The sequence below is a fragment of the Pleurodeles waltl genome, chromosome 5 (genome assembly GCF_031143425.1).
Source record: "Pleurodeles waltl isolate 20211129_DDA chromosome 5, aPleWal1.hap1.20221129, whole genome shotgun sequence".
NCBI lineage: Eukaryota > Metazoa > Chordata > Amphibia > Caudata > Salamandridae > Pleurodeles > Pleurodeles waltl.
The window spans coordinates 1,302,292,915-1,302,318,561 of NC_090444.1; positions in this window are offsets into that span (position 1 = coordinate 1,302,292,915).

Genomic DNA, 25,647 nt, shown 5'->3' on the forward strand with positions numbered 1-25,647 from the left:
AAAATTCAATGACCACCCCCCCCCCAGGAATTTATTCCCTCTGGCCCTCACCGAAGATCCTGTTTTTAGTACTGAGACCCATGAGTTCCACTGTTCCCAGCCGCCACTTCTTTGCCCCTGAGCGGTGCCATTTTTTTGGGGCAAAGTGAGAGGGAGCCGAGTGACAAGGCGCAAAGGCGTGTTTGATGTGTTGACTGGGGCCTCCCCCAAGATCAACTGTCACCCCCTGGTTTGTTCTACTTGTGAGGGTCATCGCAAAAGGAGAGTTTCTGAGGCAGGCCGTAGGGATATCAGCTGATCCCAGTCTCTGGGTTCTCTGTAAGATGAGCCCAGGGGCAGCATTCCCAGCCGCAGGTCTGCTCTGGGGGAAGGTTGTTGTGCTGGCAGTTAGCCCCCAGAGCCCTGTTCCAGTAAGGGAGTGGCTCTGACTTAAGCCCCCACAGGCCTCACAAGGTCACCTCAATGCCCTGGCACTACCAGCCTTGCAGCAGTCTGCATTGGAGCATTGAGCAGAGGCGATTCGAGCCATCCACAAAAGTAAATGGGTTGGCCTCCTGGTATTTAGCAGCTACAGGCTTACAGCAGGTCTGTGGGACGCATGGGAGAGCTGCGGACAGGAGTTTGTTTCAGTCAGGGGATAGCTCCATCAATTCTGTCCTGGCATACGCATTGCACTGATCTCAGCCGCTCTAGGCCCCACCAGGCTGCCACACTTCCTTGGTTTTTCAGACACTGCAGCACAGTATGCAAAGTGGTGCTGTCATACTTAGCTATGTAGGTAATTTGATTAGTGCCTCGGGTAGCATTGATGGCAGGCTCACTGTGGGGAAAGCAATTAACGGTGAAAGGAAGCTACCTCCATAGATGTCTGCCATTTTGGCTGTCCAAGCCATGGGTCCATATGCTGAATGAAAAGGGTCACCTAGTGAGGAAAGATGAGTACCAGTAAACAACGGTTCAACAATTGACTGTAAAAGACAATACTATGTCAAATCAAATGTGGCAGAGAGGTTAAAGAGTACCAGCAATCATCCTTTTGTTTGCTGTCTCTGTACTGAAACCTGATGCTATTCCTGTCACCACCCTATAGTTGCTGCCATGTCCTGAAGCAATGACTCCCTAATATCATAATCCCCATAGTTTTTCTATTATGAACTGCCCATGTACTAATTCACTTGAAAATTGTCTAAGGCACACATTCAGAGTCCAACAAGAAAAGATCAGTGTCAATCACCGTTGTATTCTTCAATTTTCATCTGGTTTTATTTCATGATGCTTCTTATCTTGCTTGTCAAGATCTCCACCAATCAATACAATACAGTGTTTTGCACTTCCAACCACTTTTTCAGCCAACATCTGTTTTGTCACACGAAAGATAATCACTGGGACATCAGGGCTGCCAATGATACAAAATCTTCCAAATCACCAATCACGTCTCCATAAGAGGCCCAATATGCTATCTTGAATTTCCCAAACAAGTTATAGCCCGTAACAGCTGAAAGTCGGAAAATAAAAGAAGAAATAAAATAGCGCCAAAGAGGTAGGAGTACAATACCGCCCACATTGTGAGGAAGCTGCAAATAGTGAATAGCGAACAAAGGTTTTTTATACTGCCATATAAATTGTTGTCAGCTGGATTCAGCATTTTTGAAAAATGTTTTGAGTAGAAACAATGGAATTTCACAGAACAAATAATGAAAATGGGGCAAAATACTAATTCTGATTAAGTTGCATCTACCTCTGACCCAAAAACAAAATCAATCCCATTTCATAAACACAGCAATAGACTCTTGGAACAGTATATCATTGTTTAGACTCTCCATATCTAGGATGGAAGAAGAAATCTGGACCCTTAGGTATGTAGCCATTTTGCCATATTAAGAGTCCTGAGGCTCCAGCCTAAGGCTTGTAATAACCTGAGTTTTTACTACATGCAGCTTATAATGCAATGCTTGTAAGATTAAGAAGGAGCTTACATGGGGAAAAACTCAAAATGGCAATGTTGTTAGCGCTGAACATATTAAACTTCACTAGGAGTATACAGTCTACTTCTTTAAGGTTTAGAATCTAAGATTCTAAGTATAAGCAGAAGAGCAGCGGAGACAGAGGGCAACCCTATCTAGAGCCACTATTAAAACTAATCTTATCAGACATGCTTCCCATACACAAAATTCAGACCATCAGCTAGTAATAAAGAGATAAATAGTGGCTACAAAGTTTTCACCCAAACCCATCTGGACATAATAAACCACAGAAACTTCCAGTAGAACCTGTCAAACGCTTTTCCTCTGCAATCTTCAAGGTGGATATAACTAGATTAATATGAGCTGAAGTGTTTTATGCAGGGATAAACCTATGCTGTACAGGATCCACCAGAGAAGAAATGAGGTAAGACAGTTGATAAGCAAGTAACCAGTCATATGTCTTGGCATCTGTATTCATTAATTAAATGGGTCAATATGAGCTGCAGCTAAGGGCCTCGTTACCTTTTTTTAAAATAAACAAAGCTATATGCACTTTCCCTCCAAGAAACAGGTACCACAGATAGGAAGGAAGTAGAGTTAAGTATCTTCACAAAATTAGGGATGACTATATCAGAGAAGACCTTATAGAACTCAGTCCAAATGGTGTCTGGACCAGATGCTTTCCTCTGTGCCAATTGGAATAAAGCTTTCCTAGTATCAGCTAACGTAATTGGTGCAGTCAGTACTGCCTGCTGGGTGGCTGTCAACATTGGCAGACTCACACCCTGCATGTACTCAGTTACTCCCGCTAACAAAATCTGTGTGTCCTAGGAAAATAAAGCTGTATGGAATTCATGAAAAGTGGCCAGAATTTCCTCATTACCAGATACAATCTGGCCCAAAGGGTTCCTGATACTAGATATGACATTTTTGGAATTACAGTCTCTGAGCTAATAAGCATGAATACGTCCCATTTCTTTCACTATTTTCAAAACAAGATGCCTGCCTTGACCACCATTTTTTATAGGCCTTAACCCAGATCCTTTTTTGAATCATCATCTGTATGGACATTAGCTGTTCATATATCATCTCTGCATTGTATGCCTGTTGGTTGCCCAGACAGTTAGAATACCCCATTTCCAAGTTCAAAAGCTTTGCCTGAAATCAGATCTCCAGGAGTTTGTTGATGCAGTCCTTTTGCAAGGAATAGCTAAGGGCCTCTCCCTTAATCATAGCTACATCCCTTAGTAATTTGCAGTCAAATGACCACTGTGAATGCCTTGTCTCTCCTGCAATAAGATTGTATCTAAAAAACAATGAGAGAGCACTATTATGGGAGATCACCTGTGGTTGCCGCTTAATTCTTAGAGCAGTAGTAATAGAGCGACTAGCTAGAATCATGTAACTCCTTCACATCATATCATGCAGAGCAGAATAAAATGTAAAGCCCGATTTGAGCCTCTGACAAGCCCGTCACACATCTTGAAGAGCATATTAGTCCATAAGTTGATTAAGAGTTGACCAAGAGTGCCTCATACACCTAAAAGCCAACTCTGTCTGAGACATAGAATCTTATCCCAAGTGTCAAATTAAAATCCCCACATATTATGATTGGGTCCTTCCATTGACTCAATTATAAAAGAAGAAAGTTAAACATTGAGGGCTCATCTGCATGAGAAGCACACAGGAAGCTGGAAATTGGCTTTCACATCATGAGAAATAATCTGGCGGTCCCATTTGTCAATGTTAACTTTATTCACCAACCACTCACTAATAAAAGCAAACAATCTAACCCCCTTCTGTGAGCGTTCACGGCCAAAGACTGTGAGTATCTCATAGGCCAAACTCTCCAATTTCTTAGCCTCCCTTAAACTTAAATGAGTCTCCTGTAAACATACAAGCCGAGGTTGAAGCCTAGTTAACACTTCCTTAACTTAATTAAGCTTGGCTGCTTCCCTCCAGCCATTCACATTCCAACTAAGAATATGGATACCCTGGCTACCTGAGTGACTATTCTCAGGCATTACTAGAAATCAGATCACTACGTATGACAAAAAGTATACCAACAACATTTGATATTTTCACATTTTCTAATGTTTGCAAGTGCCAAGTTAAACTTAACTCAATGGACAAAGCCTCCCCCACAGAAGAACCTGCCCCCTGACCACCCAGCAGCCCTCCCACAGGAACCTCATAATATTCCAAACCTGTACCAATTTCCCCCTGTCCACTTCTACCCAAACCCAGAAAACAGCTGCAAAAAGATTTTGGTTAGTCATTGTTGGAAATGGCCCTTTCTGCAGTCACCCCCAAACTTTTTGCCTTCATTTTCGTTTTCTGACCTTGTTTGTGTTGGCTTTGGACTCTGTGCATTTTATCACTGCTAACCAGAGCTAAAGTGCCTGCGCTCTCTCCTTAAAACATGCTAAAATTGGTGTATTAACAACTGGCATATTTAATTGTACAGCCCTAGTAAAGTGCACTATATGTGCTCAGGGCCTGTTAATTAAATGTTACTGGTGGGCCTGCAGCACTGATTGTGCCACCCACTACATTAGCCCTGTAAACATGTTTCAGCCCTGCCACTGCAGAGGCTGTGTGTACAGTTTTAAACTGCCATTTTGACCTGGCAAGTGCACCCACTTGCCGCACACAAACCTTCCTATTTATTACATATAAGTCACTCCTAAGGTTGGCCCTTGATAACTAGGGGTGGGTGGTGAACTCCGGTCAAGGAGTTTGCAGAGTTTTTCCCACTCTGCGCTCCGCTTAGAGCGCAGAGTTCCAAAAAACTCTGCGTAGTGGAGCAGACTTTTTTTCTCACTCACGCTCATCAATGGTGAGTTGGCCACCTCAAGCAAGGAAAATCTTACTCAAGAACACCTCGAGAGGTGATTTCTCAACACAGGAGGTCGCAGATGGTTGCGACCGGTCATGTTGAGAAACCTTCCATTCGCGTTGAGGTAGCTGCTGCTCGAGTAGAAAATCAACTCGAATGGCAGAAAAGAAGCAGCGCCCTCCTGCACTGCTCAGTGATCCATTTACACCGATTTTTCAGCACAGGCCAAATACCTGGTGCTAAAAATCAGTGCGTACCCCGCAACAGCCACATCTCCGCACACCTGAGACACCTGCATTGGCTCCCAGTCAGCAAAAGGATCACCTTTCGACTTCTCACCCACGCACACAAAGCCCTCCACAACAAGGGACCAGAATACCTCAACCGACGCCTCAGCTTCTACGTCCCCACCCGCCTCCTCCGTTCCTCTGGTCTTGCACTCGCTGCCGTCCCTCGCATCCGCCGCTCCACGGCGGGTGGGAGATCTTTTTCCTTCCTGGCGGCCAAGACCTGGAACTCCCTCCCCAACAGCCTCAGGACCACCCAGGACCACCCCACTTTCCGGAGACTTCTAAAAACCTGGCTATTCGAGCAGCAGTAACCCCCCCTTTCCCCTAGCGCCTTGAGACCCGCACGGGTGAGTAGCGCACTTTATAAATGTTAATGATTTGATTTGATTTGATTTGCGAATGCTGCGACCTAACGTACTCCACTGCTTGCGGAACTCTGTGTAGCACTGCAGAGTTTTTTGGGCACTTCGCAGAGCTCCACTTAGAGCAGATCTGTGAACTCCACCCAAGCCTATAGATAACCCCAAGGGAGGGTGAACTGTATGTAAAAAGATGGACATGTACTTTTAAGTTTAACATGTCCTGTAGTGAAAAGCTATTACATTTGTTCTTCACTAATGCAAGACCCATCTTTCTCCTAGGTTGACATTGAGGCTGCCTTGAATCCGTCTTTAAATGTAAATTCCAATAGGAAAAAGATAGAAATTTGGAATTTGGTGTCTCTGGACTAAATTTAAAATCACAACTTATGGTGAAGCCAGACTTTAAATTGGAAGTCGGAAAATGGCACTTTTAGAAAGTTGGCAATTTCTTACTTCAACCATTCTATGCTTTGCCTGTCTCTGAATGAACGTCTGGTGCAGGTGACAGCTGGGCTTTGTTCATTCTGTGTAGACAGTAACAAATAATGGGATCATTGGTGTGACTTACTGTGCCTTTATGGACCATAAACTGACTTGATGGGGGGGAGCACTGCCTCACTTCCATATGCATGGGGCTTTACCTCTCCCCACACAAAGGGCTGCATAACCCCCTGAAGAGTGTCTAGAGCCAGAGAAGGAAGGGTATGGACCTCAGGATCTTCAACAACCTCTTTGAATTCTCCCATACTTTAAAGGCACACTTGGGTATAAGTACTTGACCCCAAACTCCACCAAAGCAGAACTCTACTGGAACCAAGGACACTCTGCCAGGAAGAAGTACTGCTGTGCTGCCAGGAAGGACTGCCACTTTGACACTGCAGTACTGTGTAGGTCTACTGCTTTCTGTGTGCTGTGCTGTAGGAGGGACTGCCACTTTACTACTTGCTTTTTTTGTCCTGCTGCTTCCTGCTGGGGTGAGAAAGACTGGACCTGGTCTCTACATCCTTGAACCCAAGATTCTCCAAGCGCTTGTTGACTTTCCCGCTGTTCTTCGCAGTCTCAGGGACATCAAGGACTGCCTGCAACTCTCCTGATACTGCTGGACTCTGCCATCTGTGAGTCCTGCCTTTGCCTGAGGTGCCCTCTCCATTCCTGAGCCTCAGAAGGGGGTTGTGCAGCAGATTTGTGCAAAAACTAATGCATCTTGCTCTCAACGTTGAAGGTTTGCTTCATCAAAGGTACTATTTCAGAAGACTCTGCGAGGGTTTTGTAGCTGGCCTGTCCTCCATCGCGGTCAGCCTGAACTTTTTGACTGCTAGAGACTTCTAAGCACTGTTTTCACATTTTGTCTCTAAAAATTCATATCTGAACTTCTACCAATTGGATGGGAGAGAAAAAAAAAGAGAATCAAAAATGCTAAACAAGCCATAAATAATGGAATTTAAGCATGCTCATGAGCAAAATGATGGATAAAGTCAGGGGGTTTTAACCTAAGAAAATCTGAAGTCACCTTATTTTACTTGTATCCCATCTTTCCAGAAAGTCTTGAGATTTCACAAGACCCTGACAAAATTATGTTTGCACCTGATGAGAGAGCCTGAGTGTAACACATTCTCAAAGAAAGGTAGAGCCCCACAGGTTAATGAAAACAGGCATCAGTTCTCAAAACTTTCATCTTCATTCTCCTGTCATGTGGCAGAAATCTGAATGTATGAAAAACTCCACCCCACATGACTTGATAGAACTACTGGGGCATGCATGCTGGTAAATCAATTGACAAAAAATATAATTGCCTACCTGGGTCAAGATTTCCCTGGGGTACTGTGAAACTCTCCCCTTAGTTGGCTTTCAGAAGAGAAATCAGTGCACCCTTTAAATCTCACTTTAAATGTCCCAGTCATTAAGTTGTGGGAATGCTTGTCTGAATAAGTGGACTATATACCCCCTGGCTTCCTTGCCTTCCTTACCTTACGGTATGTTGAGCACCCATAGATTATTGCAACGCCTATGATTTTCCATGTCCTCCATCTTAAATGTATTGCGCTTGAGCTTTATCTCATGCTTCGAACCTGACCCTGGGTTTGCTGTACTATTGTTTGCAACTGAGTTAAGTGTTTTTTTATATCTTTCAGCCTGCCCTGAAGTATATCCATATTCTTTGACACTTTGCATAGAATCACTCGTGTCCTAAGATGTGCAGTTTTAAAGGAGAGTGAGTTCTCCTTATATCTCTCCCTATGGATCTGCTGCAGTTCATAGATGGAAGCCAGATTGGGTGAGTGGAGAGAGTCACTTTGAGTGTGTTTTGATTCTAGCAACGTTACTGTTTTACCAGCTGTTTTTAAGCTGAGTTCATGTATCATAGAAACAGTAGTTGAAGTGTCCTCAAACACATCAGTCTTGCACCTGCTCAAACCATGCCTTGGGAGCCTTTGTAGATGTCAGTTCTGAACCATCAAAGTCCCAAAGAAGGTCATCTGTACTATCCTCAGTGACCACATCATGAATCAAATGCTCTGCTGCATCCCCCATTCCCATCAAAGTTCCATCTGTTTAGCTCAAAACATCTCCTCAGTGTGCGTTAACAGCTCTCTTAGGCCCTTCTCTTCTTTTTAATTGTGGCCCATGATGAGCCACTAGAGTCCTTGATAGGCACTGAGCTCAATAAAGGAGCCCTAGAGGTAGAATTTTAACTCCTAACTGAACCAGAATCAGAGCCTTCATCAGAAAAATAATCCTCTGCCTCAGAAAGATCTGAGAGTTAATAAATGCTTCAAGGGCTTCTTGAGGGTCAAATGCCATAACATTATCACCCGATGGACTAGCATTAACATGTGAAATACCAGAGCCATTGAGTGGGACAGTCAGAATGAACTTCTGAATAGCTAGGGCAAACAATGGCCCACTCCACTGTTGATTCCGAAGTTCAACCTGTTGCTCCACCATGTCCTTTCCCATTTCTTTGTTACTGTATGACCCTAAATGAACACTAGGCAGGTCAGAAAGAGTACCGCATGACTTATAGCCCACAATATCGACCTCGACTCCATGCCCAGACTCAGCAGCCCTGGGGTGGCATCCTTCAACACCAGAGTTTGTAAGGCCTCAGCCTGTTTGGCCCCGCCCAGATAATCTAAAAAAAAAATAGGTGTGTTTTGAATAGGTGCAGGGGCAAAAAATGAACCTACCCAGGTGAACAGCAGAATTGTCTTGGGTGGAGTGTACATACTTAGCTGATTGCTGGGGCTAAGAAGAACTGAGAATCAATGACTGAGACTGCCTAATCTTACATGATAATTGTATTTCTATTTTACCAGAGGAAACATGTCCTTCAAATTGTGCTAGATGGTTATTACAAAGATATCTGTCAAAGAAGAGATTGTCTGCTTTCTTTCTCCATGTCTCCTTGTCTCACCTCTGTGATCCGTGTCCTCCCATGTCACTCTTGTCTTCATGTCTTTCTCCTTTATAATCTGTCTCACGACTAGGCCTCACTATCTCCTGCTCACCCTTGTTACTCACTCCCTCTATTCTACCTCACCCGACCTCTCACCTGTTTCTCTCAGTTCAGCATGTATTTCACCTTTCTTTTGACTTGCTTTTCCTTTCTCACCCCTCGCTCTCACCCTTTATCCGCTATCTGTCCTCTACTCCATTTCCCTCTCATTCTCTCTTTTTCATCATCTGTCTCCTGCCTCTCTTTACCCTCTGAGGGTGTCCGCTCTCATGCATGCGTGCTTTTCCAAAGATCTCCTTTACTATGTCAGTCTCTCCCCAGTCCAATTTATCTTCAGCCCTTCTGCCTTCATACTCTTCCCTGACTCTTTCCCTTATATTGCGACTTTGGCTTATCCTTATTTTATATCATGTTCCAATGTCTCCTAACAACTGCTCTCTCTTCACTCCTCCTCACTATATTTTTGTCTTTATTTCTCGTATTGTCTCTCGCTCTCTCCCTATGTTTCTCTCATAAATTGTATTTATTCATTCACTAATTCTTTCTCTCCCTAACTCTCTTTCCTTTGATTTCTCTATCTTTCTGTTTCACATATCCCCATCCCTTCCCATGTCTCTTTCCCCTTGCATGTATATCTTCTTTCCTATTCTTGTTGCTATACCCTCACCATCCTCTATCAGGCATCTCCTGTCGAACCAGTATATTTAATGTTCACAGTTTCCACGATGCTCATGCACCCCTTTTCAGCTTGCGCTGTGCTTGTGAGATCTAATGTATTTAATAGAAATCTCAAAAGGGGCTAACATCCCTCTCCACTTGATTCCTTGCTTTATATTGGTTCCTGTACTTGCCACTCACTTTCCCTCTCTTTCTATGGACTGTAGCACTATTTTCTTCATTCACCAGTGCTTGTTCCTCATGTGTTTGCTCTTATCAGTATCCCGAGTGCTAAGTACTGTGTTCATCCACTTTGGTTTGTCTTCACCTACTAATATTTGATGGGTGGAACTTTTAAAAAACAATTGCCAGTGTTTTAGCACCTTATCACAGCTGCAGGCATTCCTGGCTGAATGCATTTGAAGCGTGCTTTTTTAGAACATTTGGTTGCTTTTTTTCTTTGGCGCCTGCACGCATATAAAGCTGCTTTTACACAGTCCTTTGTAAGCTTTGATTCTTCTGTTTCAGCAGACTCCTTTTAATTGATGTTTAATTGCTTTCCTTTGAACTCGAATTCTTGTAAATAATGGTAACACGGCTGCATGGGTTTAAATAATGTTTTGGTTTGAGCAACCTTTTTTCTATTTGAACTATGCATTAAGTAAGTTATTTGCACAGAAACAATGGATGTTGTGCCCCCTGTGGAACCATGTTCCCCAACTTTCAGGTCCGCGCTCTAACCCTTATGCTAGTTTCTTTTCTACCTGACCCTACTTGTTTTTCTGGCCCTTTAAATGTGAAAACAGGCAGCTTGAAGATTTACAGTGCCTAGAGGTGTGTGCCAGTCACATTGCCACATCTGGTGTGTACTACAAGAAACATCCTGATGACATGGGTGTCCCATCCCCAGCACAGGCAAACCATTCATGTCCTGAGCTGCTTTGGAAACACGCAGTCCACAAAGACCCTCTTGTCCCCACTAACTCCAATTACATTAGTCCACCACATGGACCATACCGGCCCTTAACACTGGCTGCGAGCACCTGACCCACAAGGCAAGGTCAGAGGCCAAACCCATGGCAACCAGCCAGGACCACGACCTGTGCGGTTTGATTTTACTTGGCACGCCTTTTGCCCAAACAGGACACACTCTATCTTCCTTCCATTATCAGTCACATATGCCCATGGATGTTAATGTACATCGTATCTACAGATTTTCATTTGTACTGATGTTGACTATGCAGTACTCTTCAGTTTTTAAACAAATGTACTTTTTAAATAAGGTACACTGCTATTCATCTGGTGTTTACCAGCACTAAATGAACAAGTATTTGCAATGCAACTGATCTCGCATTTGAGAGAGTTAGAGCTATTGGTGTTGTAAATGACATGTCTTTTACCTAAGTGTTTTGGTTTGAAGTGTTGTGGATGTATGAACAGAGATGCAGCACTGTCTAGAGGACTAATAATGAGGAATTACTACTGGGAACAGAGACACAGCTGCAGCACTGCCTAGAAGACTTAGAATGGAGGAGTTACTGACGGGCCCTGAGAAGCAGCTGCAGCACTGTCTAGAGGACTTAGAATGAGGATTTTCCACTGTGACCAGAGACACAGCTGCAGCACTGCTTAGAGGTCTGAGAATGGGGGAGTTACTGTCAGGACCAGAGAGCTAGCAGCACTGTCTAGAGGACTAAGAGACTACAAACAAACCACACATCGAAAGCCAAACACCTCGCTGTGAAGACTGGCTGTTCTACAGACTTCCCTGTCCGCTGAGGGAGCAGCTCTTGAGCTTATGCCAGTAAGTACAACAACAATCTAGCAGTTTCTTGAAATCTGATGAAAGAAGGATGACAAGGAAGGGGGAGAGACCTGGTCACCTATGTCAAGAAACATCTTGAGTTCTTAGTATCTATTATAGCAGCAACCTTCTCCTCATGCTGAATTTGCAAGGTGCAAAACAGGGCAATGCTCGCTGTCTAGGCTTGACCTAAAAATGATTATTTGTCACTAGAGGGAGAGAAAAACAATTTCTGCCATACTAGGGCACTAATCAGTTTAGGAAAATGAAAAACAGGACCACTATCAGTTTGTATCAGTTGCATGAAGAAATCATGCCAAACTGCCAGGCTGTGTGATAGCCATGGGTTATATACAAAAAGGCCAAGTTAATTCTGTGCATGCGGAATGGTATTTGGTTCATATTTTTTTCTACATTCAGCATGAATATTAGAGCTAAATAACGCTCTTTTCACACTACTAGTGTGCTGCAAAGCCAGAAGAGATATGATGTACTTACTAGAAGGTTGGTGTTTGAATCAAATGTTCTAATCTTAGCTTCACACTTTTCGTAATCATAGGTAAATAACTTCCTGTGCCTGTCCTCTGGTGTTCAAAGTTTATCTCGCCAGAGGTCACTCAGTTTTCAGTGTGGACACATTAAATTCCAATATCACAACAGATCACATACAATTTGGACACGTTTTTAAAGAACAGTGTTTTTTTTCAACATGAAATCGAATACTCTCCTATTGCTGGTCAAATGATTACAGTGATATTCTGATGGTGCTGGACAGGTACTTGCCACCACCAGGCAGTGAGTCAGCCGTGGAGCCTTTAGTGCTGAACTGTACACGTTACCAGACACTATCTGCCATGTTGTGAGTGGGAACACAAAATCATGCCTCCAACACCAGCAGAAGAGCAAACTCCCCGCTTCCCTGCGTCATCCCTGACGCTTGGCTCCTGGCAACCAAGACTACATAGGGCATTCATGCTGCTCACAGACAGGCAAGCACAAGGCATTAACATGCTATATTATGTAGACATTGTAGGGGGGCCTGGAGTCACAACAATTCAAATAACTGTGCGCTATATCACTGAAGTAAAACAAACTAAGGGGCATATTTATGAGCCCCTTGCGCCACCTTGTGCCACATTTGCATCATTTTATTTATGCTAATCTGGCATTAGGTTGGCATAAACCCTGCGCCCTATTTACAAAGTAGTGCAATACACACATTGCGCCACTTTGTAAACCTTTGTGCCGCATTATGCCTGTGCCAGGCATAATGTATGCAAGGGGGGTTGTTCCGGTGTTAGGGGCCCAGAAAAACGGCACAGTGGAATCTATGAGATTCCACTGCACCATTGCTAGCTCATTTTTAATGCCTGCCAAAGGCATGAAAATGACTCTCACATTGCTTTCAAAGGGCCTCCTCCTCACTTTGCAAGATTAGCATCAACATTTTTAGTGTTAATCCTGCAAAGCGCCAACCTAGCATCAACATTTTTGATGCTAGTTCCTTAACATGCGTCATGGTGGGCCACATCATAAATACGGCGCACACATGGTGGCGTTAGGGGAGCACAATAGGGTGCAAGAAAAGTGGTGCATTATGAAATGATGTGATTATAGAATGAGCACTCTGGTGACTTGGTTTTCAGAGCCATGCCGAATAAAGACTGTCTAAAAGCATGCATTGATTCATTCAATCATTTATTCATTCAATATAGTGTTTACTTCTATGGCCTAGCAGCATCAAAGCACTGTGGATGGTAGGTATATTAATGATGCTAACTCAATGGTCCACATCAATTCCAGTAAAATGAATGTCTAAGTTGACTCATAGGAATTTCAACCTATGACTTGTGGATTGCTGGTGGATTCCTAATCTGTGAAGTCAATCCACAGCTGTATAAATTGTGTTTGGTGGAGCTGAAATATGATCAGAAACCAGCTGCCAAGTTCAATGTAACCCCTTCACTGCCAGGCCTTTCCTCTCCTGTGCGAGCATTTTTTGGCTATTTGGGGCAGTTTGTGCTTAGGCCCTCATAACTTTTTGACCACACAAGCTACCCAAGCCAAATTTGCGCCCTTTTTTCCAACATCCTAGGGATTCTAGAGGTATCCAGAGTTTGTGGGTTCCCCTGAAGAAGACCAAGAAATTAGCCAAGATACAGCAAAATGTTAAATTTTTTTTTTAAAAAGTGGAAAAAAGGGCTGCAGAAGAAGGCTTGTGGTTTTGTCCCTGAAAATGGCATCAACAAAGAGTTTGCAGTGCTAAAATCCCCATCTTCCCAGATTTCAGGAACAGGCAGACTTGAATTAGAAAACCACATTTTTCAAAAGAAATGGGGCATTTTACTGGGACTTAGCACATTTTTCAATTTTTTGTGCTTTTAGCCTCCTTCCAGTTAGTGACAGAAATGGGTGTGAAACTAATGCTGGATCCCAGAAACCTGAACATTTCTGAGACAATTCTGAATTCAGCAAGGGGTCATTTGTGTAGACCCTACAAGGTTTTCCTACAGAAAATAACAGCTAAAATAAAACATACTGAAATTGAGGTTAAAAAACAGCCATTTCTCTCCATGTTTTACTCTGTAATTTGTTCTTGCAATGTCAGATTTTTGAAAGCAATAAACCGTTATGTCTGCTAGACTCTTCTTGTTGCAGAATATATAGGGCTTGTGGGTTCATCAAGAACCCAGAGCCAATACAAGAGCTGCACCTTGCAATGGGTTTTCATTCCATACCGGGTATACAGCAATTCATTTGCAGAAATATAAAGAGTGAAAAATAGGTATCAAGGAAACCTTTGTATTTCAAAAATGGGCACAAGATAAGGTGTTGAGAAGCACTGGTTATTTGCACATCGCTGAATTCCGAGGTCCCCATACTTACATGTGAATTACAGTGCATTTCTCAAATAGAAGTCTTTACACACGTTACACACTGTCTTACATTTGGAAGGCAAAAATGTAGCAAAAGAAAATGGGCAGTAACACTTGTTCTTCTATTCTGTATTCCTCTGAGTCTCCCGATAAAAATGGTGCCTCACTTGCCTGGGTAGGCCTAATGCCCGCGACAGGAAACGCAACATGGGCACATCACATTTTTACATTGAAATCGGACGTGTTTTTTGCTAAGTGCATAGCTGTGGATTTTGGCCTCTAGCTCAGCCGGCACCTAGGGAAACCTACCAAATGTGCATTTTTGAAAACTAGACGCCTAGGGAAACTCAAGATGGGGAGACTTGTTGGGCTCTCACCAGGTTCTGTTACCCAGAATCCTTTGAAAACTCAAAATTGGGCCAAAAAAACACCCTATCCTCATATTTCAGTGACAGAAAGTTCTGGAATCTGAGAGGAGCCACAAATTTCCTTCCACCCAGCGTTCCCCCAAGTCTCTTGATAAAAATGGTACCTCACTTATGTGGGTAGGCTTAGTGCCCGCGACAGGAAATGACCCAAAACACAACGTGGCCACATCACATTTTCCCAATGAAAACAGAGCTGTTTTTTGCAAAGTGCCTAGCTGTGGATTTTGGCGTCTAGCCCAGCAGCCACCTAGGGAAACCTACCAAACCTGGGACGTTTTGAAAACTAGATACCTAGGGGAATCCATGATGGGGTGACTTAAGGAGATTTCACCAGGTTCTGTTACCCAGAACCCTTTGCAAACCTCAAAATTAGGCAAAAAATAAACACCTTTTCCTCACATTTCGGTGACAGAAAGTTCTGGAATCTGAGAGCAGACCCACATTTCCTTCCACCCAGCATTCCCTCAAGTCTCCCGATAAAAATGGTACCTCACATGTGTAGATAAGCCTAGTGCCAACAAAATGAAATGCCCCACAACACTATGTGGACACATCAAAGTTATCAAATACAAAACTACCTGTATTTCTGAGGGGGAGGAGCACCTGTGTTTTTGGTCCTGGGCTCAGCAGCCAAAGAGGGAAACCTACCAAATGAAACATTTCTGAAAACTAGACACCCGAGGGAGTCCAGGGAGGTGTGACTTGTGTGGATCCCCAATGTTTTCTTACCCAGAATCCTCAGCAAACCTCAAATTGAGCTAAAAAGTCACATTTTTCCCACATTTCTGTGTGGGATCACCACCCCGGCACAAATTTCCTACCACCCAACGTTCCTCTCAGACTCCCGGAAAACATGATACCTCACTTGTGTAGGTGGGCCAAGTGCCTGTGACAGGGAAGAGCCAAAAACATGTCGAAAATGAGGGGGAACCAAAGTGGGTCCAAAAGGGCAGTTTGAAAAAAAAAAAAAATTTAAGCTGACAAGTGGGGCAGAAGTTTTATTGGTATAGATGCAACAATGCTGGGTGGTGGGGATTTTGTGGATTCCTGCAGATTCTGGAAGGTTCATCACAAAAATGTGGGAAGGTTGGAGGTTTGCGGAGCATTGTGGGTAAGAAAATTATGCAGGTGCATGTGAAGTACACCACCCTGGACTCACCCAGATGTTTAGTTTTCAGATGAGTCTAGGTCTCGTAGATTTTTCTACATGGTAGCGACCCAAAGTCCAAAAAGTGTAGCCCTCACCATTCCAGGTGGGACGATTTTGAGAGTTAGACAAGCTCTCATGGCCTAAATGTAAAACCAAAACCCCAAATAATCAAATGCCCTCTTGCCTGCTGTGGCACAAGATGTTTTAGTGTGTGGGGGGAGAGCTGAGAGAATGTTAGCCCTTTCAGTTGGGGTGGGGCCATAACCATGCCCATACAGGTTGGTAGCCACCACCCCAGTATTCTTTATTTTATTTTTAATTCCCTGACATCTAGTAGGATTCCACCCCTCCGGGAGTGCATTGGAGGTAATTGCCCCATCTGCCCACTGGTGGGCAGAACAACTTTGTCCCCATTTATTTAGAGTGGGGGTATGGCCGTACCCCCACCCTCTTTTTTTTAAAGAAATTCTTCCCTGGTGGTTGGTGGGTTGTCTGTCCCCCTTGGGGGCGAATGAGCCTTACAAAAATAGACTGATCTGCCCCCAAGTGGGGCACAAATAGCCTTAAATAAATTTGAACCCCAAGGGAGCGACCCTTGCCTAGGGGGTTGCTCTCCCTTGCGTGAAATTTTCACACAAAAAAAATCCCTGGTGTCTAGTGGTTTCTGCCACCCTTGGGGCAGATCGGCCTAATTAAAATAGGCCGATCTGCCCCCAAGTGGGGCAGAAATGGCCTAACATAAATTTGACTCCCCAGGGGAGCGTCCCTTGCTTAAAACTGACCTAAAAAAAAATCCCTGGTGTCTAGTGGTTTCTGCCCCCCGTGGGGGCAGATTGGCCTCATAAAGATAGGCTGATCTGCCCCCAAGTGGGGCATAAATGGCCTAAAAACAATTTGCCCCCCCAGGGAAGTGACCTTTGCCTAAGGGGTTGCTCCCCTTATCAATGTAAACAACAACAAAAAATCCCTGGATGCCAATTTCATAAGAAAGAAAATATCCCTGGTGTCTGGTGGCTTCTGCCCCCCCTGGGGGCAGAGCGGCCTAATCAATATAGGCTGATCTGCCCCCAAGGTGGGCATAAATGGCCTAAAATAAATTTGCCCCGAGGAGAATGACCCTTGCCTAAGGGGTTGCTCCCCATCTGTAAGAAAACAAAAAAATTAAAACAATCCCTGGTGCCTAGAGGTTTCTGTCCCCCTTGGGGGCAGATCAGCCTAATTAAAATAGGCCGATCTGCCCCTAAGTGGGTCAGAAATGGCCTAAAATAAATGTGCCCACCCCCCAGGGGAGCGACCCTTGCCTAAGGGGTTTCGCTCCCCTTGCGTGAAACTGACCTAAATAAAAAAATCCCTGGTGTCTAGTGGTTTGATTGGCCTCATAAAAATAGGCCGATCTGCCCCCAAGGGGGGCAGAAATGGCCTAAAATCAATTTGCTCCCCATGGGCGTGACCGTTGCCTAAAGGGTCGTTCCCCTTATCAACATAAACAACAACAAAAAAATCCCTGGTGTCTGGTAGCTTCTGTCCCCCCTCCCCCCAGGGCAGATCGGCCTCTTTAATATAGGCAAAGTCCTAATAAAAAAAATTGCCTCCTGGGTAGCGACCCTGCCAAAGGGGTCGCTCCCCTTATGCCAATTTCATTAGAAATGAAGGCCGATCTGTCCCCAGGCGGGGCAGAAATGACCTTCGAAAAAATGAGTGACCCTTGCCCAAGGGGTCACTCCCTTTTCATGCCAATAACAACAACAACAAATAATCCCTGGTGTGTAGAGGGCATTTCTGCCTCCCCATCGCTTTCCGATCGAGCTGCAGAAATGCTCAGAATGACATCAAAAGAAAGGAAAAGCCTTTCCTTTCTTTTGATGTCTCTGCCTGCCCCTTCCTCCCGAGCAGAAGAGAAATGCTTAGCATTTCCCAGTCCCAGGAGGTCATAGCCGAAATCCTGGGCGATTGCGTCCCCCTTCCATGGCAGACTGCACACTCGAGACGTGTACAGTGCCGGATGCGCAGCTACTGCTCTAAAACTGTGACCAACAGAATTTGCAAAGGGCTTGTTGCTACTCAATTATAAAGCACTCCTCACACCCAAAATGGCTCCAGTAAATGTAGATTTTAAACTCATCTTTAGGTGTGAAACTAGCTCAGATTTATTCAAGTATACTAACAACTTTACTGGGTAAATAACACTGATTAACACTAACTAATGCTAAAGCGTATTCATAAGCAAGACATACTTTGTCTGGCTGTTTGGAACTTGATGGCAAACTACTTGAAAGTGTTTTGTAGTGACGAGCTGCCGGTTTCAAACAGACAGTTTTACCAGGCAGCGCAGAAATAACTGGTCGCTATTTCCACTCCCTCACAAAATCAGCAATTTTTCGAGAGAGGATGTGGCACAAATCCAGTGCTGCCGACTTTTAAACTGGGAAGCTGGATTCCAGTTTCTACATCCCTTGTCTAAGAATAAGATTTTAAATACCTTAATTGTTGCAAACGAACTTTGGCATAGAACAAGAAAAGCCACATTTCAAAAACAGGGGCAGGAACACATACACATACATCAGAACACGAGCCAAGGCAGGAAATAATTAAATAAAAAAGAGCTATCCCCCAACAACAGATAAACAATGAAAGCGAATGGAAACTGTACTTTGCCAGTGCTCCTCAGTCAAAAACTGAAGTGAGGTATTGGAAGCCCTAACCAGTTAGCAGGTAGCAAGGAAGAGCGACGCTGCAATCAACCAATGGTAAGCAACCGGTGGGATCAAAGTCCATTTGCTGAATACAGCACATTTTTGCAGACAGTGTACATGTGCTGTCTATGCTCGATCTAAAAACGATTAAGTTTAAATAATAGTATGTGCTCAGCCCACACCTCCCTCACAAGCTGTCCTTGCAAATTTCCACATGGGAGCCAGAACAATAGCTCAAGGCTTTCAATATAGCTGTATGCAACTTAGAAGTGCGTAATGGACCTGGCATGTCAGGCATTATCTTTTATGTTCATAAAAAGCGTGGCACTAGGTTAGGTAATAGTAACACCATGTTTCTGCAACACAATGGAACATTAATGTTGAAAGCACTCAATAAAAACAAGTTATTGTTTGCTCAAGTATTGATATGAAGAAAAGGAAACAAATGTGTCTAGGAAAGTAGAGTATTACACAGAGTACTGGTATTTACTTTCTTCTGGAGTGACTTGCTAGCCAAGTACAGCATCATCTATTTAAAGTAACCGGGTGAGATTCTTTTTAAATTGCATGGGCAATTACTACGGAATGGAAACATGTTCAATAAGATAAACTGAATGGTGTATGTTTGTGTTTTTATTAACCAGACACTGTACTGGGAAGATTAGATAGACAGAGGTGCCAACTTTGGATCCGAGGAACCAGGCTTGAGTCACTGCATCGGCTCAACCTTCTGTGATTCTGGGCAAATCACTAATGTCCCCCTGCCTACAAAAAATGAAAGTGTCTTTGTGTAATGTAAAGCGCCCCAAAACCTTTGGTCGAGTTTGAGCTATATAAAAACGAAACTGCAAAAAAAATAGTTTTTTGCAAAAGTCAGAGAATTAAGTCAGTCAGAGATACCCACTAACCCCACATTAGAAGCCAAATTGATGTTATATTATGTTGTCTTAGGATTCTCCGCTTAAAACGTCCTCCACTGCAGTGCAAGTTAAAGAAACGTTTGTGTTTACTATTGCCAGAAACTTGCTTAGTTCTTATTCTTTTTTGTTGTCTGCTATGTTCACAGCCCTTCTACTCTTTCTGAAGATTTGTGCTAGAAATGGCCGCCCTCTGTGACAATTGTAACCCATTGACATGAGTGCACGTTTTAAGGTAAGAGAAATTTAAAGCAGAACGTACTTTGACACTGTTCCTTTACACAACAAGATCAGTTTCATGAGTGAATCTGAGCATCATGACTATGGCTGTACTGCTTTCTATTTTTGTGCCTTGGTGCCCCAAGTTGCAGAAGCTGTGCTTTTTTTCCGCAGCTCTCACCAGTTGCAGGAGCAGTGCACATTTTTCAGGCAGCTCCCACTAGCTGCACGAGAAATAACCTTTGCCCCCCGTTCACTAGTTCTGTCACACAAAACGCACAGGGGAGTCAATGTTGCTGGGCTCTGCTTTATGCGGCGCTCAGCCATTTGAAATGGCACCTGTTATAGACTTTTTTTGAAAAGCAAGGAATAAATGTTCAAATAGGGCTTAGTAAACTATGAACCCCAGTTTTTTGGTCTCACCTATGAGCCAGCTGGTTGCAAAAGGCCGAAGGTAATCTTACCAAAACTAAAAGTGGGCTTTAAACCCACCCAATGCTTACCATTGCTTTGTTTTATTGTCACTCTCATATACTTCCTTTTTATTTGATGACTGATCTTCCTCTTTTTTTGTCCTGCAGGTGTAGTACAACCTCTTTATTGTCATTTGGTTTAGCTCTCTTGAATTCTTCCATTGATGATTTTTAGGAAACTACTTTCTTTTCTTTCTTTCAGCATTTCATGAGAGTGCATGTGCTTTGTAGATCTCTCCTTCGTATGCTGCTTCTTTCCCCCAAACAGCTTAACCTTTGTGCTTCTTGTTAATCTCTCTTGTGTGCTGCTTTTCCCCTCCTCTCCCCAACCAACTTAATTGTTATTTTCACTACTGCCTGTTCCTTCTCCCCGACCATTCCTCCATTGCCCTTCTATCCTCTTGTGGTAAGTTTTGTTGTTTCCATTTTTGGAGGGCCTGGTAGCTAGCATTAGATGTCAGGTGTCTTGCTACCAAAAAGGTCCTTTCAAGCATTTACATTTTTTTATGGAACACTCACTTCATTCTAGATGCACTCATACACTGTTCCCACACCTCTAATTATTATTCCCATAGGGGAAACCTACTGCATTTACCAATGCTTGTTCCTCTAGCCAATGACTGTCTATCTCCCACGACCAATCCCTTTATCTCTCCATAATTCCTCCCACCCCATTTCTCCAATGTTTCCCTCACTTTGCTTCCATTTATTCTCTAGCTGTCTTTCTACTTTGCCCTGACTTTGTCTTTCTCCTCGTCTCACTCTCCCTATTTCTCTTCATCTCATAGTCTAGTTCTCTCATGTCTTTCGTCTGCTCTCTCTGCCCTTTCTCTTAATTGCCCCACCTGTATCTGTCTATTCTGCAACCTTTCCCCTTTCCTCGCCCACTCACTGATTGTTTATATCTATTTCCTATCTGTCATCCTTCCCATATGCCCCGTCTTTCTCTTTCCTATGTCACTTTTTACCTCTCCACTAGTCTTCCTGCTCTCTCCTCTACTCTCTCCCTTTCTCTTTCTATGTATACCCTATCTCTCCTCATCGCTCCCTGTCTCTCTCTCTTCTTCAATTCTCTCTCTCCCCTGTCTTCTGCACCAGTGGTAGGAGAGTGAGTGTTATACTACTATATTGCCAAAATACAGTAACTAACACTACATTGCCAAGGTAAGTTGGCATGGTGTTTTGCATGATACATCTATAGATACCTATACATACTTACCTTGACAATAAAGTACTAGTCAATATAGTGGATGCTGTATGTTTTGTCGATCAATATTTAATCACAGTATAGTGACATTAAAGCTACAGGAGCTATGGCACTGCACAGACAGAGCAAAAACTGAATCCAGACATGGATTTGCCAAGAAAAGATCTGAAGAGCTGAGCAGAAGTGCTACCTCTGTCTGTGACTGTGCTTTGTTGGGCTATCCTGCAGTTGCTGCTTCTGCCTGTGAAAGGGGGCAAAGACTGGACTTTGTTATGCATTCCTGCTTGAGAAGAATCTCCAAGGGCTTGAACTGAGCGTGCCTGCTGTTTTGAAGTCTCAGGGCCATCAAAGACTTCCTCTGCCGGCATCTGGACTCTCTGTTGAGACTCCTGCCCTGCCAAGTGGTGCCCTATCCAGTCCCTGGGCCCTTGAAGGTGAAGTTGGCAGAACAAGAGCTGAAAATCCACACACAGAATGCCGTGCAGGGAAATTTACTACACACCATCTGCAACACGGCTGATAAATAATGCACCTCGGCTTCGCAGCTGAAATCGACGCACCCCCTGCATCTCGGCTGGGAGATTGGCGCAACGTGGCTGGAGAAGCGACTTGCAACACCCGCTTGTGGCTGCTGATAAAGACGCAAACCCCATGCAGCACAGTTTTCTAACACTGTGCAACTGGATTTTCCCTAGAAATGAAAGTTATCCTGACTGCACGGATCCGATGTTGCCCCATCTGGAAATCGATGCATCACTCTCTTGTGAGGGAGAAAAACTATGCATCGCCGACCCAACCACATGGCCTCTCTTATGAGGAAGGAATCGATGCATCGTGGCCTTTTCCGTTGCACACTCGTCCGTGTGGTTTTAATTTTGACGCAAACCAGGTACTTTGTGTAAAATAAATGTTTCCATTGTTTTCCATCGAGTAAGACTCTTATTGTTTTGAAAATTCAGATCTTGATTTGTGTATGTTGGATTTTTTTCATTTTTGTCTTGTTTCATTTAGATAACTATTACCTATTTTTCTAAACTGGTGTGGTGTCCATACAAAATGCAAGAGAAGATAAACAGGACCAAGGCACTCCAAAATCAATAATATGTCAAAGTAAGTAAAGTTGCTGGAGATATTTTATTCCTTTGAAGATGGAAATGGAAAGTGTTCACTAAGTATAAGCGTCCATAAATGATACAACAGAAAACAGCCAACACGTGTTTCGTCCTATCGGACTTTTTCAAGCTCAGAAACTATGGTAAGGACAAATAATGCCTGAGAAATGTTTCTGTAGAATTTCCAGCCAGGTCGTCCTAGATCTGTGTGTAAAACCGTCCAAAATCTGGAGCGGGAAATAGCTAAAGTGTCCGGTCGCGTGGAGCGCGTAATAACGCTGCTGTGATGTATGCAACATGTCCATTTTGTGATGTTTTCACTGTATTACTGTGTGTGCTGGTACAAATACTTTACACATTGTTTCTGAGTTAAGCTTACCTGCTAATGCCACGCACCAAGGGGGTGAGTGGGGATTAACCAGGCGTGTTTCTCCTTTGCCCTGACTAGAGTGAGGGTCCTTGCTTGGACGGGGGTAATCTGACTGCCAGCCAAAGACCCCATTTCTAACACATGTTATTTTATGCTTGTTTATCAGGTTAAGGATTTTCAGTGCTTCAAGCAAAAGAGAAATTTATAAGCTGCAGTTTTTCTATACATTGAAAAGCGGCATTTGTGGCTTTCTTTCCCCATGTGGCACCACTCGCGGTTTATGAAAGCAAGGACCCTAACCCAAGAACAATAAAATTGTTTCATGTACAGTTGTTGTGTTGTAGTGCATCGGTTACATAGGAGTCCTATCACTGAACCTTTGCACTAGTGCAATTAGAGACGCCAACCATTTGCACCAAATTTGCTGTTTGGTTGATTTGGACTGAAGCAAACAGATTTTGTTACAGTCTGTATCACAGAAAGACTTTTGCACCTGGAAGGAGGAGAAAATGGCTTACAAAATTATATACCGTATAGTTAGTTACATAACGCCACGATGTTACCTAAGGTATAAGTAAAAAATACCCATATCCCACGTCACAATTTGTTCTTTAAAAAGAGAAAAGCAACTTTGTATAATTTTTGTTACTTTAGCAAAAAATTAGGTATTGATTCAAATACAGCCTAATAATTCACATTTAAAAGGAGAAAGTTTTTTTTTATCCATTTCTTAGTAGTTAAAAAGCGATCATAATATGTAACCGGTTTGCCTCATGTTTTGCCCTGATGGAAAATACAGTTTTCTCCAATGTCTATTATGCAGGTAGCAAAAACGCTGCAAATGGATTTTCACGATTTGTTTGCATCTCCTAAGGTCTTTCATGCCAAGGAACAATATTACCAACACTTTTCACTGTCAAGATCACGCAGCAATAATTTCGAAAGTGTAATATTAGGACCTTTGCACTTTTCAGTGTTGTCTGATAGACTTCTTCCAGCTAAACATTGACGCTAATTCAGGAAAACAAGTGAGGAAATAAAAGCTCAGACATTGAATATAAGATTACGATTCGGCTTCAGTATTTCAAAGCGAAAAGGGATCTGTGTCTGCAAGCTTTTAGATTAGTAAAACAGCCATGAGCCCAATGGTCTCAAAAGTCTTCTTCCGGGTACCAATTAATTGTCAATTATTTGAGACTGACTAAACTACTGGAGTGAGTCTTTCCACGGGTGTCTGGAATGATGTCAGTCACACAAATCAGCCTTGTGATTGAGTGTCTTCAAATTAGGTTACAACCGTGCAGTTTTTGGACAAGGAGTAATTGATAAAACCATTAGTAACACTTGTAGAGATAACAGCTAGCAAAATCATGCAACCATAATTACTCCTAATGGATACATGCTATAAATTGTGGCAGGAAGAAACATCCTTGCATTATCTTTCAATCAACTCTGACAGTCCTGCTCGATTACTGAAGACTAAACGCTCAGATACGTGCAAAATGACCTAGCTCTTTGCCGGTTTTCCCCACTTTTCTTTCAAATTATGCCATTGTTGGACAATTTCTTCCTGTGATGAACGCGAGATATTTTCAGATGCAGTTTTTTTTCTTCTATACGTTGTCTCTTAAGTTCAGCCAGCAGTGAATAAAAAGGTTTTCTCATACAGACACATTTAACAAGGCTAATTTTTTAGGTGCTGCAAACAGTATTTTAGATACCACTATACACTTTATCACCCAGTGCAAAGCACAATCAACTAGGAACATGACTGAATCTGAAAGTGAAAAAGATGTAATGGGAGAGAAAACACAGTGCACTGCCTGTAAGAGGGGGGAAGAGGAGGAGCCGATTTTGTCTGGAAATATAGCAGCAGATTTTGAAATGTCTATCCTACGCAACATAAATAATTCCACACACATAGTAACATAGCATCACAATTAAAACACAACATTGCACATCACAACAAAGTATTTAAAACGGAAAGCAACACAGCAACTGCAGTGCAACACAGAATCCGATTGCAATATTGTAGCACGAAAACAAAGCAGCACAAAAATGCCACACAATAAATACGCACAAACTTGTCACATATTACCACCTTCAAAAACCTGCTTTCATAAGGTGTCAAATGTGTTTGCATTAAGCACTGTCTTAGCTAACCACCAAGGGCATGAAATAGCACTAGTTAAAATGTTTTTTTTAAAAAAAATTATTTGGCTCTGTGAATAGTTTCAGCTAAACTAAGTACTGGAAGAGCTAATTTAAGAATATCACAGTGTTGGGTTGGGCTAGATCAATATTCATTTTTGACAGGCAATAATATTTGCCCTTGGTGGTAAGTAAAACAGTACTTCGTGCAAACAGCTTCAAGCACTGTATTATGAAAGCAGATTTGTGAAGGTGTAAATGGATGACCAGAATGCTTGTGCATATTTGTTGAGCTACATTTTGTTGTGACGGTGATCTGTTATTTTTTGTGCTGTTGTGTTTTTGTTCTGCATTAGTGCATTGGTTGCTACTGTTATTCACTCTCAGTGTTGTCTTGAATCCGGTTTTGATTGATTTGCTGAGCCCTGTTATACCTTTATTGGTATTTTGCTTGTGTTTTATCATTATTCACATTCTGTTCACACATTACTGTCGCCAAATGCCTGCTTTCATGATATGGTGATAATAGGTATTTGCTCAAAGGCCTTTCTTACTTTCCACCAAATAGATGTTTTAGTGCAAGTAAAAAGGTTTTATGATTTGGCCCTTATTTCTTAGAAAGAAAACAGAGAGACAGTGTAGATTTCAAAATGCCATTTTCGCAAGATTTACCAGAAT